General features: G+C 45.6%; 1 protein-coding gene across 1 annotated transcript in view; it reads right to left on the bottom strand.

The window, feature by feature from the left end:
- The window catches only part of LOC143285005 (atrial natriuretic peptide receptor 1-like), a 173,140-nt gene that overhangs the window by 157,337 nt on the left and 803 nt on the right, over nucleotides 1-15,000 (bottom strand). The gene's annotated exons all lie outside the window — the stretch shown is intronic.

Raw genomic sequence — 15,000 nt, 5'->3', positions numbered from 1 at the left:
GCGGGGCAAAAAGGGTATTGGACGAAAACAGAATACTAACAGCGAAAGGCCAGAAAGCAATCACAGGCTTTACTTGCAGAGTGTTGGACACTCGCCAATTTCCTATGTCTGTCGTTTCCTCTTCTTCGATCGCACAACTCCCATATTCACTCGTTTCTACAAGTGGGGTTTTCATGTTCGACCTCCTCCCCCCCCATCCCCCTATCAACTTAGCAGTCAACAGTTAAGCTGTTTATTTGACGCATGGTTCCACAAGGAGAGGTGTAAAAATTCCTGTCCGTGAACCACTCCATCATGTTTCAACGATGATGTGACGAGTTTGCACATACCTCAATCAATCTGAAACGCCCTTTTTTCCCCAGACTGCTTCCCACTCGCACCCCCACCCATCCCCTCTTTCTCTCCCTCACTGGCCGAAGAAAGGTAGAACTTACATGACCTGAAACATTCCTTCGACGTGTTTTTACTTAGATCCATCCTACTCCCTTCCTGACGAGGGCTTTCAAGCTGCTGCTTCAACGTAGTCCGTCTTGCCACTGTGAAATCCGAGGAGCGCCAGTCCGTCTGCGTGGTGTGATGGGCGCTTAATGCATGACTCCAGCCACCTCTCGGTGGGTATCCGGGGTGAGTGGTGGTGGTGGTGACAGGGGTGTGTGTGGCGTCGGCCAGGGATCATCTGAAGGACGCTGGTCGCGGCTGGGTTTGTGGGAGTGTCGCCCTTTGTCTGGCCCCTGGGTCCTCCTGTCCTCCTGTGGTGGGTCATTGCTCCACACAGGGCAAGCAGTAACGCTGGTGAGGCGGAATCTGCCTTCCTCTTTGCTTCCTTGTCTGAATGAAAATGTTAAGGTCTTCCCTGGTGTTGATAGGTTTTTGTGCGACGCTATCTTCTTCGTGTGTTTCACCTCTTGAATGTTGATGCCACAGGGTGAAAGTGTGATATGTCTATGCACATGGTTCCCAACCGATTTCACAGGTTCGACGTTTAACGTATTCTTTTCTGCACGACCTAGTAACCCCTGTCAACGTCTCCAGTGTAGGCAGGTCCATAGGAAGAGGGGGTAGGGGCGTGGGGGGGAGGGAGGGGCGGCAGGGAGAGGTGTGTGCTTCTGCTGAAGGGATGTGGTGGCGGTCCCCACTCTGGGAATGGACGCTTGCTCACTCTGTCACCGCGACAAAGCGATTCCTGTAGTCAGTAAGGGGCTTAGCAGGTGGTGGTGTCCTACATGCGTCAAATCAGAACGGGCACCACTTAACACCACCGAGCTGACTCAGCATTAGTGCAGGGTCTCCTCTGGTATGTGGCCTCCTGGCGACCGACATAACATCGATATTTCCCCTTTGACCTGCCAACGCTGGGACTGCGACAGACGAGACCAGGTGTGGCCGTGTATTGTAGACTCAGGATGAGAAGTATGGAAGAAATGCCACTGAAATGGAACAGATGACGGGACAGAAAAAACCCATCAACTACTCTTCTCCACCGCATCTCGCAAGTTTAATCCAATGGTGAGTCTGCAACACAAGCCCCCCAGCTGGGCGCCATCTTGGGGGGAGGAGGAGGAGGAGGAGGAGTGCCTGCCCGAGGAAAGGAGGCCGGGACAGACCTGATCCGCCATGTGTCAAAGAAGTCAGTGAGTGGCCCGCGTATCTGCCCGTGACTGTGAACAAGGTACTGGACGATCCTCAAGTGGATTTTTCATCAGGGTCTTTAAGTGGCGTCTGCCCCAACCATGCTCCCTCCACCACGACGGAAAGTGGTCACCGTCTCAGACAGCAGCACTCTCGGTCTCTCCCCCCACCCCCACCTCCCACTCCTCCCCGTCCTCCCGCTTCCCTCCCTGCCCCCGTCCCCCTCCCCCCTCCTTGGGGCTGCCGATGATCTGTGTTCTTCTCCTCCTCCTCATCAAACGCCCAATACTGAACAGAAGCAGTCACTGAGCCTCCTCTTCTCACCAGCATGCACTTGTCGCTGTTATCCTGCTGGTGCCAGTCAGTCTGGTCATAGTTTATGTCCATATCCACAGGAGACGAAGAGATCTCCAACAAATCGCCACCACCGTCTTTATTATGTGAATGGGGGCTGGAGTGATGTGGCTGGAGAATACGAATGTTTCACGGAAGGTAAAAAGGACGTTGAAAGCTTCTTTACATTATGCTGTCAAACAAGGAGAGGAGGGGGAGAAGAAGAGGAAGAAGAAGAAGAAGAAGAAGAAGAAGAAGAAGAAGAAGAAGAAGAAGGAGGAGGAGGAGAAGGTGGAGGAGGAGGAGGAGGAGGAGGAGGAAGTTTCAGTTTCAGTTTCAGTAGCTCAAGGAGGTGTCACTGCGTTCGGACAAAACCATATACGCTACACCACATCTGCCAAGCAGATGCCTGACCAGCAGCGTAACCCAACGCGCTTAGTCAGGCCTCGAGGAAAAAAAACAACAAAACAAAAAAAACAAAAAAAAAAAAAAAAAAAAAAAAAAACCCCAGAAAAACGGGGGAATAAATAATAGATAAGCTTGCATAAATAAATAAATAAATAAATAATTATAATATAGAAAAAGGTAGTGGAGGAGGAAGGAAGAAAGGAAAATGAGAAGAAGAAGAAGAAGAACAACGACAAGAACAAAACGAACACCGTGTCAACAAGTTAAAAAAAATCACTGAAAAGCAAAGCTAGGATAAAAATGCATAACTCGAATTGTTTAAGAAAGATATCTTTTTCTCATCTCCACCACCCTGATAAAGGCACAGAAAGAGGCACAGAGACAGAGAAAAAGAATCAGACAGCACAGACTGAGACATAGAGACGGAGGGATGATTTGAACGCAGGGTAATGCGTTTTCTTATGACTGATGTCACGACAAAATATGACTCAGTCCCTGTTTCACCTATACTAAATCCTGACGCATTTAATTCAGCCACTGGCGGCGACGAGCCAGCTTTATACCCGCCAAGAAACACCGAACCCAAAACAAAACAACAGTTACGGTTTAACTCTCTCCATACGAACGGCGAAAGAGACGACGTTAACAGCGTTTCACCCCAATTACCATCATCAAAATATTGCAAGCGGAAGGCTCTTATACTAAAGACGTGAATGTTGACAAAGAATACCACAATTCTGACGACGGAAGCTAAAGGTTGGGTCATTGAGACATCCACTGGACATCCGAGGGATCCGTGTAGAGGAGAAGAAAGGACTGGCCGTACTGAGTGAGTTAACGATGGTGTGAAACGTGTTCATCTTCTCGCTCTGAGGAGCGGGGTAGAGGAGGTGCAGGGTAATGTGTGTGTGTGTGTGTGTGTGTGTGTGTGTGTTGGAGCTCATGTACGTTTATATGTATTTGACTGTGCTTTCATATCTGTGAAACTGCATGTTTGGTGCATATCTGTTATGCATGTGTGGGTGTATGTGTGAATGTGTGTCTTCATGTTTTACATTTATTTGCTTATTTATCATCATTGTTGTCTTATTTATTTATTTATTTATTACTTCTTCTTCTTCTTCTTATTATTATTACTACCTTTTTATATTATAATTATTACTTATTTATTTACCTATGTACGCTTATCTATTATTTATTCAACTTTTTTTTTCAAGGCCTGACTAAGCGCGTTGGGTTACGCTGCTGGTCAGGCATCTGCTTGGCAGATGTGGTGTAGCGTATATGGATTTGTCCGAACGCAGTGACGCCTCCTTGAGCTACTGAAACTGAAACTGAAACTCTCGCTCTGACAGATGCATCTGTCATGAAACACAAAGTCGTGGAGGGGCTGGAGGATTGGACAGATGTGGTTAGTGGAGTATGTGGGGGGAAAAAGTATTTTGAAACACCCGAGAAAAAAAAAAAAGAAAAAAAGATTGGCTCCTCGAAATAACTTTATATCAGTTATAATTTCGAAACGTTTCTTATCAACAGGCTTTATTTGACTTTTGAAGATTTTGGGTTTTTTTTGTTTTGTTTTGTTTTGTTTCTACGAACCGTTCACCACTGCGGGCTGTCCTTCGATGACCGAGAGGCCGTGAGCCAAAACAGACCGCTGTCTGACCACAGCGAAATCCTGTTGTAGCTCGTTATCACCGGTGCAGCGTGAAAGGTGACCCCCTCCCCCGTCTCTCTCTCTCTGTCTCCGGGCGAGGTGTGTGTGGGTGTCAGACAACGCTCTGACATCAGTGTGGCGTTACGGGCCTGGACCTTTTCGTCCGCCTGTCACTGGTGTCAGTCGTGTGTGTGTGTGTGTGTGTGTGTGTGTGTGTGTGTGTGTGTGTGTGTGTGTGTGTGTGTGTGTGTACGACCATGGTAAAAAAATGATAGTCGTTCCTGTACCAATTGACGACAGTGTCGATAAAATAAGTTACTCTTGGTGGGATGATATGTGTGTATGTGTGTGTGTGTGTGTGTGTGTGTGTGTGTGTGTGTGTGTGTGTGTGTGTGTGTGCTGTGCGTGCACGACCATGGTCGTCAATACAAGAAGACTGTCGCTCCTGTATTAACTGACACAGTGTCGATAAAATAAGTTACTGGTGGACGGTTGACGAGTGTGTGTGTGTGTGTGTGTGTGTGTGTGTGGCTGGGGGTGGGGGTGGGGGTGGGGAGGAGTGGGGTGGAGGTAGGGGAGACAAGGGGACACTATGGTGAATAAAACTTTCATATTCAAAATCGTCAACCAATGACAAACCCACCATCCTCAAAATCAATCAAACAGCGTGTGTTAGTAGTTGTACTGTAAAGTCTCCTACGTACGGTCAATGTCGATCACTGTGAAGGACGACGATTCAGTCCCGTTGTTGGTGTTTTACTTGCGTCAACACTCCTCTGCCACCACGAATACAGATGGGGGGTCAAGAGCTTGATGGACCACAGTCTGGTCAGCCACCAACCAAGGAAAGACGAGAAGAGATGACCTTCCCTCCTCTCCACCTCACCCTCTCTCTCTATCTTACTCTCCCTGTCTCTCTCTGTCTGTCTGTCTCTGTCTCTCTCTGGCTGTGTCTGGCGGATTATTGGATGACCCCCCCGAGGGTTGGTGATCTGTGAGTGGTGTGGTGTTTGCGCTGGGTGCACTGTCAGGGACCGTGAAAACACAAGGGGTCGCTGTATCGCTGCTTGTTTGCTTTGGATAGTGCCGTCTGTGGATAATGACGTCCTTGGATAGTGCTGGCTGCGGATAGTGCTGCCTGTGGATAGCGCAGTCTGTGGATCGTGCTGTCTTTGGATAGTGGCGTCTGTGGATAGTGCTCTCCCCGGATAGCGCCATTTGTGGATAGTGCTCTGTGGATAGTGCTGTCTGTGGATAGTGCTGTCTGTGTATAATGCTCGGAGGATAGTGCTGTGAATAGCGCTATTTGTGGATAGTGCTATGTGGATAGCGTTATTTGTGGATAGTGCTGTCTGTGGATAGCGCTATTTGTGGACAGTGCTGCCTGTGGATAGCGCTATTTGTGGACAGTGCTCTGTGGATAGTGCTGTCTGTGGATAGCGCTATTTGTGGACAGTGCTCTGTGGATAGTGTTGCCTGTGAATAGCGCTATTTGTGGATGGTGCTGTCTGTGGATAGTGCTGTCTGTGAATAGCGCTATTTGTGGATGGTGCTGTCTGTGGATAGCGCTATTTGTGGATGGTGCTGTCTGTGGATAGTGCTCTGTGGATAGCGCTATTTGTGGATGGTGCTGTCTGTGGATAGTGCTGCCTGTGAATAGCGCTATTTGTGGACAGTGCTGTCTGTGGATAGTGTTGCCTGTGAATAGCGCTATTTGTGGATGGTGCTGTCTGTGGATAGAGCTGCCTGTGAATAGCGCTATTTGTGGACAGTGCTGTCTGTGGATAGCGCTATTTGTGGATAGTGCTCTGTGGACAGTGCTGTCTGTCTGGCCCTAGGGTCCGGGATGGTTTTCTTTCTCTCCGTGTAACGGGGCACCACCAGGGAACGGACAATGCCCCACGTCTTCAAATCTTATTGATACCCACGGTCAGTACGTGGCTGTGACGGCTTCTAACTCACGTTGTCATTTCCGATGTTATGTCGGCTGAAGTCGGTGATGTGTTGTATGGGATGAGAAAACCAAGTAGGGTCGGCGGAAGGAAGAGAGGTAGGGAGAGAAACAGGCACACACACACACACAGACATATGCGTATGTATGTATTTCCGAGCGCGCGCGCGTGTGCGTGTATGTGTGTGTGTTTATTCAGAGAGTGGACAGATCGCAGAGGGAGAGATGAGAAAGCGAGCGAGTACTTAGGACAGCGGGCGAGCGAGACACACACACACACACACACACACACACAAAGAGAGAGAGAGGGTGGGAGAGAGAAAGAGAGAGAGACAGAGACAGAGAGAGAGAGAGAGAGAGTGAGAAGAAGAAGACAGACAGACAGACAGACAGACAGACGGACAGACAGTTTATTTCGTTAGATGATGAGAAAATATCATATATTCCCGTATTCACCCAGTCAAAAAGAGTGTCAGTTTTGCACTCAGACTTTGGCCACTAGCCACGATACATTAGATCATACAGCGCAACCCCACGAAATAAAAGGAAAAAAAAACCCAAAACAGCGTAACAAATAAATCCAACAAATATGATGTGAAAAGTATATCTTCGCGTTCTGACATAACCCACTCATTTTACTCTGTCGCTCGTGTGTGGTGCGAGAAGGGTAGGTTGCGTGGCTCGTGGAGAAGATGAATAATACAAAACGCAGTTTGACACCGAAGCCGGAACAAAACAGATTGCATAAACGGTTTCCCGTCAAATCATGCGTGTTAACACTGGCCAGGGTTATCAATCTATGGTGTGTCTGATCCGTACACTTCGTTTCACTTTTGAGGGAATGGCTTGGAATTAATTCTCCAGTTGTTGTTTTATTTTTCTTCCTGCGAGCAGCTCTCCCCCCCGGGGGCTGCTGAGGACCGAGGACGGAGAGGCCATGAACCTCAACAGACCGCTGTCTGGCCGCTGTGTGGAATCCAGTGGCGGGAAATGACCCGTGCGGCGTGGATTTAAGAGGCGAGCCCACACAGTTCTAAATTTAGATTGATGGCTCATCGGCCAGGAAAGCTGAAGCCAACTCAGTGGACGCCATATTGAGACTCGTATCTGGCTGTCAGTCCGTTGAGAAGTCGTCTACTAACTGGTGGTAGTTTCTGAACTGTTACTGTGTATCGTCGATGAAATTGTTTTATGCTTGCCCCACGACATGCCAAATGTTTTGTCTTGATTGATATCTACCAGTGGTTTATTTACCAAAGATCTTATAGGAAAACAGTGCAGTGACACGTAGCACAAACTTGCTGCGGAGGCACACACTGGAATGTTTGCTTAACTTACGCCGCGAGCGAGTGAAAGCTTGCCTCGAAGCAGTCATCGTAGTCAGCTGAGCACTCGGCTACATAATTACGTAAAATTACCGCTTCACGCTGAACTGGCACGAGTAGCAAAATGGCTTATTGAACACTTCCGCTGGCTTCAGTTTGCAAAGGGCTCAAAGAAGACATGCGCTGCCCACCTATTTTTAGATCAGTGGTGAACCCACCACCACTGTGTGCGTGTGTGTGTGTGGGTGGGGGGGGGGGGGGGGGGGGAGGAGTGGGTGAGTGAGTGAGTGTCTGACAGGTGTTAAGCGCTAACCCTCAATCCCTCTAAATCGGTGTGACGTAAACATGTTTCTCTTTCTTTCTTTTCTTTTTTCTTTTGTTCTTATTTCGTTTCGTCCCGCTCATCCTAAAGACTTTGAGTGGTGTGGTCTGGGTGCTAGTCCTTCAGAATAGACACTAAATGAGGCTCTATGAGCATCTATTGCGCACGTTAAAAAAAAGCTGCAAGAGCACACAACAAAGGACTTGTCCCTGGAAATACCCTGCAGAATCACACTTTGATGGGTGGTGGGGTGAGTCAGGGACAAACATTACACAGAAAGCAAGTCAGTGCGGCACTGTGGTGAATCGCCCCCCTGAGTTAAACAGCATCAGTTTCACAAAGAAAAAAACAATTGTGACAAGAAATTAAAATGATGCAAAAAAAAAAAAAAAAAAAAAAAAGAAAAAAAAAAAAAAAGAGTACACTACGAAACAGTAAAGTGTAACACAAACGACTCAGCATATTACAATTAGAACAGTTCAACACAACACAACACAACACAACACTGCCCAAACACAATACAACACATGGACAAGTTTCCAAAAGGACGATGATAACTCAGATTATTGTCTCAAGCTTCACCCCTTCCATTCACCGAGTTATCAGGAGCAGACAATCTCCCCCGAGAGACTGTCAGATCGTGTTCCTGATATTTCTCTCCCACCCCCCGCCCCCCAGCCCCCGCCCCTCCCCCTCCATCCAGATACAATACTGATGCAAAGTTAGCTATTGAATATTTTCAGCAAAACCTGGCGTTAGCAGTCATGAGATGTGCGGGCAGAAGAGTCGGCTTTCACTGTGGAAAATAAAACAGGAGGAATGCAATGGGGAAAGGGGGAATGAAGAAGGGAGGGGAGTAAGAGATGGAGAGGAAACCAGGGAGGGATAGAGGAGGAAGAGGAGGGGAGAGAGAGAGAGAGAGGGGGGGGGACGAGGAGGATTTGAGGGAGCTGGCATATAAATAACAAACGAAACTGAGATAGACTTGGAGAGATTCAAGATTCACGATTCAAGACTGGCGTATAAATAACAAACGAAACTGAGATAGACTTGGAGAGAGAGAGAGAGAGAGAGAGAGAGAGAGAGAGAGACAGAGACAGAGACAGAGAGACACAGAGAGAGAGACAGAGAAACGAAGATGATTTGAGGAAGATGGCACATAAATAACAAATGAAACTGAGAGAGAGAGAGAGTAGAGAGAGAGAGAAGAGAGGAGAGAAGAGAAACAGAGTCAGAGACAGAAAGACCGAGACAGAGAGAGACGGAGACAGACAGACAGACAGACAGACAGAAAGACAAGAGACAAGAAGACAGGGAAAGAGGGACAACCCCAGATGTCTGAAAACACTCCACGCTTGGTGAACGAAGAGCGGAAACACATGGAATCACAGGGCCAGAACCCCCCTGCTTTCTGTATCATCCACCAGCCACAGACACCGGGCAAGCAAATCAATGGAAAAAAAAAAAAAAAAAAAAAAAAAAAAAAAAGTTTATCACTGTCAGTTCAATCCGAACAGGCTGCTAAGCTGCTAAATGTTTTGTCAGATCAAATGCATTAGATTAAGCTGCAACCGTACAGAATAGAAGAGAGAAGGAAAGAAATTTCACAGACAGAAATACAGACAGGCAGACACACAAGCACGCGCGCTCTGTCTCTGTCTCTCTCTCTCACACACACACACACACACACACACACACACACACACACACACACACAGAGGATAGAATGGAAGCAAACTCGAGAAATCGAAAGCAAATAAACAGAGCCGCGTAAACTAAATCAAATATATTACATCAAACAAACGAGGAAAAGGCTCCTATCGGCCAAGTGAACACACCGTTGCACTCTAGCGCATGTACACTTCCGAGAGATGTTTTGTTATATTCATTCGTAACTTGTTTTTTTTTTCCTCTGTTATATTGCTCTTATTTGTAACTTGTTTTGCTTTTCTGCAATTTCGCTTATAACAAACCTGGGTTTCACGCCCCTCCCTTCTCTCTCTCTCTCTCTCTCTCCTTCTTATATCAGGTGTCTCCCAAAATGTGAACCGCGTTTTTGACAAGTATTTTCTCAGTGATAGAGGAACCGAATTCATTGACGATTTTCACACAGTAACCTTAGGGTATTATCAACAAGGCTGCAAAATATTTAAAAGTTTGGACGCAAATTATGCGAGTATTGTCAAATTCAAAACAGCGTGTCAAACAATCCAAATATCAGAGGAGAATACTTGTCAAAAAGCGGTTCACTTTTTGGGGGGACACCCGATACATTAGAAAGCTGTATTTTCGTTTTGATTTTCCCTTTCCATTTTTTTTTTCGATTTCAGAAGAACTAATATCATTGGAATACATTTAAATGCATTTCATTGACGGCTTGTTATTTTTACAGCACACTATTCTCTCTCAGTCCCACTCTTTGATCTTTTCTTCACACACACACACACACAGCACACACACACACACGCACACACACACACACACACACACGCGCGCACACACACACACACACACACACACACGTGCACACACACACACACGCACGCACACACACGCACGCACAGATTTCTGAATGCTCTTACGTCACGGCTCCGGCCTTTATCCCTGTGATGACATTCTTTTCACGTCCTTACTTCCTCAGATTCTCAACACATGAAATCCAATACCATCAGATCATCATGTTGTTCATAGCCCAGCCAACCGCGAGAGGTCATTTCTGGGCAGAAAACACCACCACAAAAAAACAACAACAATTACACACACTCAAAAGAAAAGAAAAAATAATAGAAGAAAGAAGAAGAAGAAGAAGAAGACGTGAAAGAAACTAAACAATCTACAATCCTTCATCTGACCAAAATGACAGAACTATACGGGTTGAAAACCAAGTTGAACTGAACATAGGCCTATAAAAAATAGACACAGAATACCCCCCTCCCCAATCCCCCCGCCCCCCCAAAAAGGCCCCCCCAAAAACAACAACAACAACAACAACAAAACAACAGCAACAAAACAACAACAACAAACAAACAAAACAACAACACCACCACCAATACAAGGCAAACCAAACAACTAAACAAACAAAAAACAAAGAACGACAAACCTTTTGAATGCCTTGTTTTTGTGTTTGTTTAGCTCTAATGGTTTCTTGTATTTTTGTAGCCTTTCTTTGTAAATAAATGTCACAAATCCCCCCCAAAAAAAAAAAACAACAACAAAAAACAAACAACAAAAAACAACAAAAAACAAAAAAAAACACAAAAAAACAAAAAAACCCAACAAACAACAACAACAACAACAACAAAACAAGAACAACAAGAACAAAAAAACGAACAAAAAACCAACAAAAAACCCCCAAACAAACAAACAAAAAAACCAAAGAAAGAGCAAACACCAAAAACCCCCCAACAAAAACAACAACACTAAAAACAAAACAACAACAACAAACAAACAAACAACAGAAAACAGGCGAACAATAAAATCACTAAATCACATGCATGAAAAAAACAACAACACACACACCAAAAACAAACAAGTTCTTTCACGAGCTGACAATCAATGTCGGGACAGAAAAAAATGGCACTGAAATAGTGCACTCTATGGAGCCAGCATTCAGAGTGTTCGTGCCTGATTTGGTGCAGACTTCAAGAGTGTGAAACACTGTGTCAGCGGGGTTATAATCTCCTTTCGCGCCAAGTGATAAACAGGTTACGAAGTCGCGGAAGCACCCTTTCTAATCTAATCTAATAATTTTCTTGTCCAACTTTGTTCGTGGTGCTTGACGGCTCAACAACGTGGTAGGCCAGGCCCAACATTTGGAAGAAAACAAATCAATCAGAAAAACGAAAGAGACTTCATCGAAAGAAATCAGGATGGAGTTTTGAATGAAACACGTTTCACGATAATGATCCTTTTTCTTTAAATGAAAAAAAAAAAGAAGACTCACGAGGCTTAAAGGTTTATATCGCAACATTGTTTTCCTTCCAATGCAAACAGATGCAACAGCCCCCTCCGCACCCCCCCCCCCCCCCACCATCCCCCCCAAAACAGCAGCAGCAACAACAAACAACAAGAACAAGAACAAAACAAAACAAAACAACACACACACACACACACACACACACACACACACGAAGAGTGATCAAGCTATCAAACTGAAGGAAATGAACTAAAACATGAAATACCAGTATCTTGTTATATAAATGTTTAATCGAAGAATAACGAGAATACTTTTCCCGATTTCATCTTCTATGATAATTTAAGGCCCTCCGCAATGATATCCATTTGAACAAATGACCGACAATTCATTTTTAAGAAGACCTAAAAGGCTCTGTACGGCTGGTTGCCAACTGCAGAGAACAGATCAGAACAGAGTATCACAAAACTATCCAAAACGCACGCTTTCCGCACATAAAAAAAACTGGGTATAAGTCGTCAGTGTATGGTACAGCTTCACGAACAGAAGGCTGGTTTATGGAAAAGCGGTGTGAACGCACCAGTTCATCGTGCCAGGGAGTTGTGGACCTAGATATTATTTGCTTTCAAATATCATTATCATCGCACCCAATATTCCCCCCCCACCCACCCCAGGGTCGGTTTTCACTACGCCTGATTGTGATTCTCTGGTGTTCCCCGTCAGTCCATAGTTACCATTCTAGTTCTTTACCCGAAGAAGAACTGCCCTTGTCCCGAACAGGGGACGGAAGAGATATCGTTCGGTGTGTGTTTATCTTCTGAATCATCATCGCCCAGGGCTGTCTCTTCTTCCACTTCTATGATTGAGGAGTTATGGTGGGAGGGTGGGGGGTGGGGGGGGGGGGTGGGGGGGGGCGGGGCAGAAGATTACTATGACCAGTGATTCTGTTCTCCCAGCACATTCGTCACAGAATGGGAAGTACTACCAACGTATTTAGTACATTTCCCAGGCATTCCAAATGAAGTGTTGCTTACGTGATCATGTCGTGTTCAATGTATTTCCAGGCATTCTGATCAAAGTGTTGTTTGATGTGTGGTGCTTAATCAATGTATATTTCCTACAGTCTAAAACGAAGTGTTGTCTGATAAAGTACAAAACTGTCAATTTATTTTATGTGCATCATAAACGAGGCCTTATTCAATGTATATAGAGTTAAAATGTGTTTTACAAATATTCTAAACGAAATCCTGTTGAATAGGCAGCGTCAAAAATACATTTACATACATTATATTCTGATGCAAATGTCTAAAATGTAGTATTCAATGGATTTTTGCAGATACTCTGAATGAATTGTTGTCCAAAAGGCGATGGCCCGTGCACTTCCTAGATACAGATAACCGAAAAGTTGTGTTAAATGCCAGTCTACGACATGTATTTCTTCCAGATGACGTGATGCTGAGGAATTGGAAACCAGCGTCCCTGCTTCATTGCAGGCTTCCCGTCACCCGTGGAGGGGTCCCTGCTCCATCCATCCTCTTCTGTCCCCCGCTTTTCACAGTCCTTCCTCGTGCACTTCCAGCTAGGTTCACGATTCTTATTGCCCTGCATTTATGTGGTTTTTATGCGCCCTATTTCCTATTCATGATCTGCGTATCCCGAGAGGGGCGACAGAGTGAATACATTTTAGAATCGTTCCTTCTCTCTCTCTCTCTCTCTCTCTATGTTGCGTGTGCATGCGTGCACGCATGCGCCCGTGTGTGTATGCGTATGCACACGCGTGTACATAATATATGTGTGTGTATGCGCGCGCACGTGTATGTGTGTGAGAGTAGGTGTGAGTATGTAGGTAAGTATGTATGTATGTATGTATGTATGTATGTATGTATGTGTGTGTGTGTGTGTGTGTGTGTGTATGTGTGTGTGTGTGTGTGTGTGTGTGTGCGTGTGCGTGCGTGCGTGTGCGCGCGCGAGCGAGCTTGCTTAGATTACACTACACTATACAGTGTTGTGCTGTGATTTATCGCGTCAATACGACTCCTGCACGATGGAACTTTTGTGTTCAGCTCTCGCACTCTCTCATTCATTCACTCACTCACTCACACACACACACACACACACACACACACACACACACACACACACACACACACACACACACACACACACACACACACACACACACACACACACACACACACACACACACTGTGGAGTCGTTTTGCCGGCTGAGCGAAGACTTGGCTTTCAGTAAGCAATGACGTTCTTGCCGGTGACTGCAAGTAGCGTTTGTGTGTAACACAGCGCCACAAAGCCGTATCCAGAAATCGCTCTGCACCCCCAGTCCTGCTCCACGAGGCTGCAGGTCCATCTGTCTCCTCGACCTCTGGCTGCACAACATCTGGTTCTCTGACTGACGGACTTCATATCATACAGTAATCATCTCAGACAAGAGCGCATCGCTTTGTACGTAATTCATGCGGTGATCTTCTTCCTCGTTCGCCTCTCATTAGATGAGCAGCCCGGTGTCCTCGATGAAGGCTGCCGTCCGTCGCAGCTCCTCCAGGGTGCCGTACAGTTTGGCTTCCACTGCTGTCGGTGTTGGCCAGTACTTCCCCCTGGATGCTGCATGCGTCCTACAGTCTTGAAGGATGTGGTCGGTTGTCATTGGTCCCTCACCACAAGGGCACTCTCCACTCTGTCCAATTCCAAATTTTGTGTGCATGTGGTGGAGCAGGCGGTTGTGTCCAGTCAAAAATTCAAATGGCGCTTCAGAAAATTCATGACTAAGTAGGTCGCCATTCACTACACCTGCTTCTCTAACTGATGGACTTCATACAGTAATCGTCTCAGGCAAGACTGAGTGGCATCGTTTTGTAATTGGAATTTAACGCCGTGATAAAGATTCAACTGGCTCTTCTGAAAATTCTCTGGCTAAGTAGGTCGTTATGCGGTTATCAAAATTCCAATGGCGTTTCTGAAAATTCTTGGTAAAGAAGGTCGTCATTCGATCGAACGCTTAACATCATGCTCAGCATAAGGATGTAGAGAGCCGATTATCTTCATTAGAATCGTCTTATTTCTTAATGATAACACCTACATTTCAAGAACAGGTGTTTGCTTTAAAGAAAACAACAACAAAACAACAAGAACAGCAAAAACAAGAGAAAGAACAACAACAACAACAACTACAACAATAGCAACAACGACGACGATAAGGAAAACACCAACCAAAAGAACGCAATTCTCATCGACTTTTTGTTTTGTTTTTTCGATTAAATTCTTAATCACGCAATCAGCCACTTGAAAATGGCAACTTCGGAAGGTGCACAGTGCCTGTGTGTTGAGAAAAACAGAAACAAAAAATTAAAAAGACCGCCTCTCTTTCTATTAAATAATTAATTACCCAAATTGGTTTAGAAAAAAAAATCTGACAAATCGCAGAGAACGCGAACGCATGTGGGA

The sequence above is a fragment of the Babylonia areolata genome, chromosome 8 (assembly GCF_041734735.1).
Source record: "Babylonia areolata isolate BAREFJ2019XMU chromosome 8, ASM4173473v1, whole genome shotgun sequence".
In the NCBI taxonomy this organism is placed as follows: domain Eukaryota; kingdom Metazoa; phylum Mollusca; class Gastropoda; order Neogastropoda; family Buccinidae; genus Babylonia; species Babylonia areolata.
The sequence above is the reverse complement of the archived record's forward strand: the minus strand, read 5'-3'. Positions and strand labels throughout refer to the sequence as shown.